General features: G+C 42.5%; 1 pseudogene; it reads left to right on the top strand.

Moving 5' to 3' along the window:
* The first annotated feature begins 6592 nt into the window (after window positions 1-6592).
* Window positions 6593-7290, top strand: LOC102409444 (annotated as a pseudogene).
* The last annotated feature ends 2090 nt before the right edge of the window (window positions 7291-9380 follow it).

The raw sequence follows: 9380 nt of genomic DNA, 5'->3' as shown, positions 1-9380 counted from the left end.
AGAAGTCAAAGCTGCAGCAACAGCAGCAGTATTGGGTTTAGAGGTGAAGTAAGGACATAAGTAATACGTTTTCATCAGAATGAGGTCCGTTATGTTCCCCTAGCAAACAGCCTCCAAATTAAGTGGCTTATCACAACACAGGTTTATTGCTTGCTAATGCAAAGTCAGTTGCAGGTCTGGGGAACTGCAAAATAATTATCATCTGTGGAGCAAGTCACAGTAATTATACCATGAGGCCTTCTTAGTTGCAGAAGAAATAATACATCTGGAGTATCTTGCAGGTTTTTCTTTGCTTTAGCCTGGAAATATATGTCATTTTTGCCAACAGCCCATTGTCCACAAGTCAGATGGCCCCACCTAATTTTAAAATGACTGATAAATGCGGGTGTGGTAGCTAGAATCCAAAGATGTAACCCACATACATTCCCTACCCATCAATTACACACATATTATACCATTTATATGAAATATTAAGAATAGTCAAATCCATAGAAAGAATTAGTGGCTACGTAGGGCTGAGGGGGTTTGGGGAAATGGGGTGTGTCCGCAGCAGGTATGGGGTTTCTTTGGTGGTGATAAAAATGCCCTAAATTTGATTGTGATGATGATGACACAGTTGTGTGAATATACTAAAAACCATTCAACTATACATTATGTACAGTTAAACTGTGCATTTACTATACATTTATGGTGTGTGGATTATATTTCAATAAAGCTGCTTTTAAAAATCAAGATAATTTATATACCCTCAGAACTCTTGATAAAAATTGTCCAAAACTCACAAATGAGGTGAAAGGAAGACTGCTTGTGGTTTCAAGGTCATATACAAGCATGGCCCAAGAGGCCTCCCCAAGCATTATCTCACCCTTCTTTCTAGGCTGTCCAATACTCCAACCACAGCCGCAGGTGTCTGCTGACCACCTAATATGTAGCAAGCACAACCCAATGTTTAATTTTATTTAATTTTAATTCATTTAAATGTTAAAGCTAGAGTTATTGGGAAACTTTTAAATACATATAATATATATATATACTTTTTTATAACAGAGGTCTTTGTCTTTATTTGTATCATAGGTAGGGTTTGGGGAAGTTGTTTGTTTTTGGCTGAGCCACACACCTTGTGGCATCTTATTGTTGTTGTTTTTTTATCTTTTAATTGGAGAAAAATTGCTTGATAATGTGTTGGTTTCTGCCATACAACAACGTGAATCAACTATAATTATACATATATTCTCTCTTTCTTGAGCTTCCCTGCCCTCCCCATCACCACCACCACACCCTTCTATGTCATCACAGAGTGCCAGGCTGTGTTCCTTGTGTTAATATAGCAACTTCTCACCAGCTATATATGCCAAACAATGCTCCAACTACCACACAATTGCACTCATTTCACATGCTAGCAAAGTAATGCTCAAAATTCTTCAACAAGGCTTCAACAGAACGTGAACCGAGAACTCCCAAATGTTCAAGCTGAGTTTAGAAAAGGCAGAGGAACCAGAGATCAAATTGCCAACATCCTTTAGATCATAGAAAAAGCAAGAGAATTCCATAAAAACATCTACTTCTGCTTCATTGACTATGCTAAAGCCTTTGACTTCGAGGAATACAACAAACTGGGAAATTCTTCAAGAGATGGGAATACCAGACCGCCTTACCTGCCTCCTGCGAAACCCACAAGCAGGTCAAGAAGCAACAGTTAGAAGTGGACAAGGAACAATGGTTCCAAAGGAACCAAGGACTGGTTCCAAATTGGGAAAGGAGTATATCAAGACTATATATTGTCACCCTGCTAATTTAATTTAAATGCAGAGTATGTCATGAGAAATGCTAGGCTGGATGAATGATAAGCTAGAATCAAGATTGCCAGAGAAATATCAATAACCTCAGATAAGCAAATGACACCACCCTTGTAGCAGAAAGTGAAGAGGAATCAAAGAGCCTCTTGATGATGGTGAAAGAGGAGAGTGAAAAAACTGGCTTAAAACTCAACATTCAAAAAATTAAGATCATGGCATCAGGTCCCATCACTTCATGCAAATAGAAGGGGAAACAGTGGAAACAGTGAGAAACTTTACTTTTTGGGGCTCCAAAATCACTGCAGATGGTGACTGCAGCCATGAAATTAAAAGATGCTTGTCCTTGGAAGAAAATCTATGACAAACCTAGACAGTGTATTAAAAAGCAGAGACATCACTTTGCCAACAAAGGTCCGTTTAGTCAAAGCTATGGTTTTTCCAGAAGTCATGAATGGATTTGAGAGTTGGACCATAAAGAAGGCTGAAACTGAAGAAGTGATGCTTTTGAACTGTGGTGTTGGAGAAGACTCTTGAGAGTCCCTTGGACTGCAAGAAGATCAAACTAGTCAATCCTAAAGGAAATCAACCATGAATATTCACTGGAAGGATTGGGGCTGAAGCTGAAGCTCCATTATTTTGGCCACCTGATGGAAAGACGACTCCCAGCAAAAGACCCTGATGCTGGAAAAGATTGAGGGCAGGAGGAGAAGCGGACGGCAGAGGACGAGAGGGTTGGATGGCATCACCGATTCAATGGACATGAGTTTGAGCAAGCTCTGGGAGATGATGAAGGACAGAGTAGCCTGGCGTGCTACAGTCCATGGGCTCACAAACAGTCAGACATGATTGAACAACTGAACATCAGCATCGTCATCTAACCAGCTGTCTGTTTCACACATACTGGTGTGTATATGTCAATGCTACTTTCTCCATTCTTTCCACTCTCTCCTTTCCCCACTGTGTCCGTAAGTCCATTCTCGACATCTGTGTTTCCATTTGTTATTTTTTATTTACTTTTTATTATTTGGCCTTGCTGTGCGGCATGTGGAAACTTAGTTCCCTGACTAGAGACTGAATCCACACCCGCTGCTTTGGAAGCAAGGAGTCTAAACCACTGGACCACTAGGCAAGTCCTAGCCTTGCAGGATCTTAGTTCCTCAAACAGTGAAAATGTCAAGTCCTAACCACTGGGTCACCAGGGGATTCCCAGTATATTTTTAACTAGACTTGGAACAACTCTTTTTGACTGTAAATTTTATGAAACCTAAATGCAACATCAACAATTCTAATGAATATGTAGCATACAAATTGAGTGGAGCTTTATGTGAGTATTAGATACACAGTAGATTTTGAAGACTAAGCAAGAGAATAAATTTTTTACATTGACTACATGTTGAAATGATAATATTTTGGCTACACACATATTAAAATTAATTTCACTTTCTCTTCTTACTTTTTTACAGAGTTAATAGAAAATTTTAAATTACATATGCAGCTTGCATTATGCTTCTGTTGGACAGTGCTGCTCTAACGTCTATACCTTTAATTTACTATTTAAAATTAATTAGGGCTTAAACTGAAGCTACATATTAATTTGTCAATTTTTGCCTGATAAAAGCATAAATGATTGAAGACTACCCCCAAGTTTTGTTGTCTAGTTTGTTTATTAGTTGACTTATTCCAGAAGGCTCCTCCTGACTACTATATAAATCTCTATTCCACAAATTCTCTTTGAATCAGCTTTACTACCCACTAGATTCCTCATTAATGAGTTAAATAAACATCTGACACATGTTCACTTTACAGTCATATGAATCACATTTTGAACTTTTTTTAAATTACACTTTGGCAGAGCCCACTGTCAAGGTTCTACATGACAGATCCCTTCTTTAATAGAAAAAACTATAATCTACTATATCATTCAAATAAAATTTCTAAAAGGAAAAACACTTTACAACCTTGCTACTTAAGAAAATTATTTTGATTCATCTAAATTATCTACCAACGTGGCCTATATGACATTTTTCCACATAGATGTAATTATGATGGATGCTTGTATTTTCAGTATGTGTATGTGCAAAAATCATAAACATTTTCATGTTGATACATGTGCTTTGTAATTATCATTTTTAATAGCTGCATACTATTTCATTGGCCTTTGTGTTTTAACTCAACAATTTGTTTATTGTTGAGAATTTGGTTTCTTTCCAGGTTTTTACTCTTATAAATCATGCTTACAATGGATATCTTTCACATATATGTATATATATTTATACAGGCTTTTGCTTCTGTTTAATTGCTTCCTTAGGGCAGATTCCCATGAAAGGGATTATTGAACTTCAGGGTGTGAACAATTTTATAGCCACTGAAGTATGCTGCTGTAATGCATCCAGAAAACTCTGTAACCATTTCTACCACCATCAACAGTCCATTAACTTTTTAGTTTTCCAAAAGTTCCCAGTCTTGGTGAAAGAATGTATTTTGAGGTCTCTTTGTTTATTTTGTTTTTACTATGACTTGATAGATGCAAAACAAGTCCTCAATTTAAATGCTTCTCATAATTTCCTGTTTTCTTTCTTTTTTGATCAAAAGAAAAACTGGCATTCTGGGGACACCTAACCTGAGAATGATTCTTAAAGTATACCTACCACATAGCCCTCAGCTGTGTGAAGCCAACTGAATGTGTTACCAAGTATAACCACACTCTGCTAGACCCATGACAGGCCAGTGAATACAAGAGATGAGGTGTTGAGGCAAGGAATACAACTTTATTCAGAAAGCTGGCTGACTGCAAGAAGATGGCAGACTAATGGTCTCAAAGTCATCATCTTCTCGGAGAAGGCAATGGCACCCCACTGCAGTACTCTTGCCTGGAAAATCCCATGGATGGAGGAACCTGGAGGGCTGCAGTCAATGGGGTCGCTGAGGGTCGGACACAACTGAGCGACTTCACTTTCACTTTTCACTTTCATGCATTGGAGAAGGAAATGGCAACCCACTCCAGTGTTCTTGCCTGGAGAATCCCAGGGACAGGGGAGCCTGGTGGGCTGCCATCTGTGGGGTCGCACAGATTCGGACACGACTGAAGTGAATTAGCATAGCATAGTAACCATCTTCTCAGGGTCTGGATGCCAGGTTCTTTTATAGAGCCAGAGGGAGAGAAGCAATGAGGAACTAATGTCAAAAGGCAGAATAGGGACTTCCCTGGTGGTCTAGTGGCTAAAACTCTCTGCTCCCAATGCCAGGGGCCTAGGTTTGGTCCCTGGTCAGGGAACTGGATCCCACATGCTGCAACTAAGAGTTTGTATGCATGCCACAACCAAGACCTGGTGCAGCCAAATAAATAAATATTGAAAAATTGAAAGGCAGAATAGAGAGGGAGAGGCAATGAAGCAGTAAAGTAGAAAGGGTCTTCAGTCTTGCAAAACATCTCTGGGAAGGGCCAGCCTTTGGAAGGGGTGTGTTAATCTCTTCTTTTTTGCATCCATTCACAGGTGGGCACCATCAGATTATCTCTGTATGAGCTGAACAAGCTAAAGGCAAAGTAGAAAAAGAAAGATATACCCATTTGAATATAGAGTTACAAAGAACAGCAAGGAGAGATAAGAAAGCCATCTTAATGATCAGTGCAAAGAAATAGAGTAAAACAATAGAATGGGAGAGACTAGAGATGTCTTCAAGAAAATTAGAGATACCAAGGGAACATTTCATGCAAAGATGGGCACAATAAAGGACAGAAACGGTATGGACCTAACAGAAACAGAAGATATTAAGAAGAGGTGGCAAGAATACACAGAAGAACTGTACAAAAAAATCTTAATGACCCAGATAACATGATGGTTTTATCACTTACCTAGAGCCAGATATCCTGGAGTGAGAAGTCAAGTGGACCTTGGGAAGCATCACTATGAACAAAGCTAGTGGATGTGATGGAATTCTAGCAGAGCTATTGCAAATCCTAAAAGATGATACTGTGAAAGTGCTGCATTCAATATGCCAGCAAATATGGAAAACTCATCAGTAGCCACAGGACTGGAAAGGGTCCGTTTTCATTCCAATACAAAAGGCAATGCCAAAGTGTGTTCAAACTACCGCACAACTGCATTCATTTCACATGCTACCAAAGTAATGCTCAAAATTCTGCAAGCCAGGCTTCAACAGTACATGAACCTCAAACTTCCAGATGTTCAAGCTGGATTAAGAAAAGCCAGAGAAAGCAGAGATCAAATTGCCAACATCCATTGGATGATCAAAAAAGCAAGAGAGTTCCAGAAAAACATCCACTTCTGCTTTATTGACTACACCAAAGCCTTTGACTCTGTGGATCACAACAAACTGTGGAAAATTCTTCAAGAGATGGGAATACCAGACCACCTGACCTGCCTCCTGAGAAATCTGTATGCAGATTAAGAAGCAACAGTTAGAACCTGACATGGATCAATGGACTGGTTCCAAAATGGGAAAGGAGTACATCAAAGCTGTATATTGTCACCCTGCTTATTTAGCTTATATGCAGAGTACATCATGCGAAATGCCAGGCTGGATGAAGGACAAGCGGGAATCAAGATTGCCCAAAGAGCCCCCGACCGTGCCGCCAGCAAGCAGGAGGAGGAGCCGACAAGCCAGAGACAGCCGGGGGGGGAGCTGAGGAGGTCTCCCTACACGGTTGCCCCCTCCCTCTCCTGAGATGTCAGGAAGGAGGGGGCCACCCGTGTCCCCAACAGGGGCCCCCTGGAACCGGGGGTCCCAAGCCCTGGAGCTCAGAGGTAAGGAGGTGCTGACAGGTGCTCAGCGAGATGCTCCCCCACCCCTCAGGTCTCCTTCCCATCCTCCTATTTTTCCTCCTCCCCAGGGTCCCAGTGGGCCCCACCCCCCACCCTCACCCTTGACCCCATTTCCAGCACCTGAGTGCGACTTCTTGTCCCCCCCGCGTATCCCTGTCCAGGGGTACCCTCATGGGGCCCCCTCTGCTCTTTGTGCCGGAGTCCAAGGTCTTTGGGGAGCCCACCCAGAGCCCAGCTGACCGCAATCTGCGAGGGGTGAGCAAGACAGCACCAGTTGGTCGCTGTGGAGAGCTGGCCTGTGTGATGCCATCCGCGGCTGGTGACAGACCCCCGGACTGCTGTGGACCTGCGTGGTTGTGAGGTGGAGATGCTGGAGGAGGTGCCTGCGGCTGGCGGCAGTCCCCTGTGCCAGTACTTCTTTGAAACCCACTGCAAGGCTGCCAGTACTGAGGAAGATGGCCCTGGTGGGGGTGGAGGAGGCTGCTGGAATGTGGGCCAGAGGCACTGAGTGTCTGAGTGTAAGGCCAAGCAGTCCTACATGTGGGCATCGACCACTGATGCCCAGGGCCGGCTGGTGATGGATTTGAATTGATACCGCCTGTGCCTACATGCTTCTAAGCCGGACTGGCCAGGCCTGAGACCCATGCCCTGGAACTGGGCAGACAGAGAAAGAAGGAGCTGGATGCTGAAAAACCTCAGGAGTGACCTGGGTGCTCTGGGCCTCAGTCTAGGAACTTGTCAAATGGTCACAAAAATCATTGAGAGTTCATTCTAGGCAAGACAGATGGTGAAATCAAATGGGGTTTTGAAGGATGAATAGGAGTTATCCTGGATGAACTTGAGGGTGAAAATGATGATGATGATGATAGCCAAAAAAAAAAAAAGAAGATTGCTGAAAGAAATATCAATAACCTCAGATATGAAGATGACACCACCCTTATGGCAGAAAGAGCCTTTTGATGAAAATGAAAGAGGAGAGTGAAAAAGCTGGCTTAAAACTCAACATTCAAAAAACAAAGACCATGGCATCCTGTCCCATCACTTCATGGCAAATAGATGGGGAAACAATGGAAACAGTGGCAGACTTTATTTTCTGGGGCTCCAAAATCACTGCAGATGGGACTGCAACCATGAGATTAAAAGACACTTGCTCCTTGGAAAAAATCTATGATCAACCTAGACAGCATATGAAAAAGCAGAGATATTACTTTGCCAAAAAAGGTCCGTCTAGTCAAAGCTATGGTTTTTCCAGTAGTCACGTATGGATGTGAGAGTTGGCCTATCAAGAAAGCTGAGTGCCAAAGAACTGATGCTTTTGAACTGTGGTGCTGGAGAAGACTTGAGAGTCCCTTGGACTGCAAGGAGATTCAACCAGTCAATCCTAAAGGAAATCAGTCCTGAATATTTGTTGGAAGGACTGATGCTGAAGCTGAAGCTCCAATATTTTGGCCACCTGATGCAAAGAGCTGAATCATTGGAAAAGACCTTGATGCTGGGAAAGATTGAAGGCAGGAGGAGAAGGGGATGACAGGATGAGATGGTTAGATGGCATCACCAACTTGATGGACATGAGTTTGAGTAAGCTCAGGGAATTGGTGATGGACAGGGAAGCTTGGTGTGCTGCAGTCCATGGGGTCACAAAGAGTCAGACACTACTGAGCAATTGAAATGAACTGAACTGAACAGAACTAGTGACTTCATTTAATCATAATTGTTACTGAACTCAGGTTCAACGGCTCACCACTTGAAAGCCAATATTTGAGAGACAAGTGCTGGTTAGAAAGGAAAGTTTGCTTTATTCAGGAGGTTAGCAACCTAGGGAGAAGGTGGACTCCTATCCAAGAACCAACTCATAGATTCTGTTCAACCAGGAAAGTTTTTAAAGGAAGAGAGGGGAAGCTTATCTCAGTTAATCATTTGGAAAGGGGGGTCAGAGTCTTTGCTATCTTCCACTGTGTGCAGACTTTCTCCTGATTGGTTGGTAGGGAGGTAGCAAGGCAGTGTTCCAGGAATCATGTACTCAGTCTGAAGTTATCATCTTCCATCTGGGTGGGGACTTTAGTTCCTGCAGAAGAACTCGAAGATATTGTTGTATATATCACCTGAGTAGAAACCAGGTCCCTGTTTTATCACTGCACTATAGTTTCTTGACCATTCTGAGGCAGGAGATAGATAGGTCCATCCCTGGGTAAGATGATAGGAGATTCATTCTCTGTGGACTGAAACTCCAAGATGAGAATAGCAGGGCATTTCAGAGAAGAGGCTAGGCCTTGCCCAGACCACATATTTCTCATTCTCGAAGTCAGGAGATCTCCATGACCATGCATGTCCTTGGAGGTCAAAAGGGAAGTGATGCCAACTGATGCCAGGCTACCCATAGGCCTCTGGCAGTAGAATCCATCTTGGCTAAGAGACGCATGCACACATATGGGAGAATCCTGAGATATACCAAATATGGACTCTGACCCAGGCAAATCAAAATGATAGGCCTAAAAAAAACCAGAGTGGTGCTCCACAAAAGTGATTTAAACTACCACAAGGGCAAGACTCGGGGACTTTCTCTCTGAGCTCACCTTTGTGTCTATCCACACATATGAACTTTTTCCACCTAGTAAATACTTTACTTGCTTCACTACTTTCTGCCTTTATGGGAATTCTTTTCTGCAAAACCAAAGAGCCAGGGCTTTGTCACTGACCACTGGTCTAGTGGGTAGGATTTCGTGTTTTCATTGCTGTAACCCACCTCAGTCTCTGGCCAGGAAACCAAAGGCCCACTTCAAGCTGCTTCAGGTTGAGGCTA

Source organism: Bubalus bubalis, chromosome 6 (genome assembly GCF_019923935.1).
Source record: "Bubalus bubalis isolate 160015118507 breed Murrah chromosome 6, NDDB_SH_1, whole genome shotgun sequence".
NCBI classification, from domain to species: Eukaryota; Metazoa; Chordata; class Mammalia; order Artiodactyla; family Bovidae; genus Bubalus; species Bubalus bubalis.
Note: the sequence above shows the minus strand (reverse complement) of the source record. Positions and strands in the feature narration are given on the sequence as shown.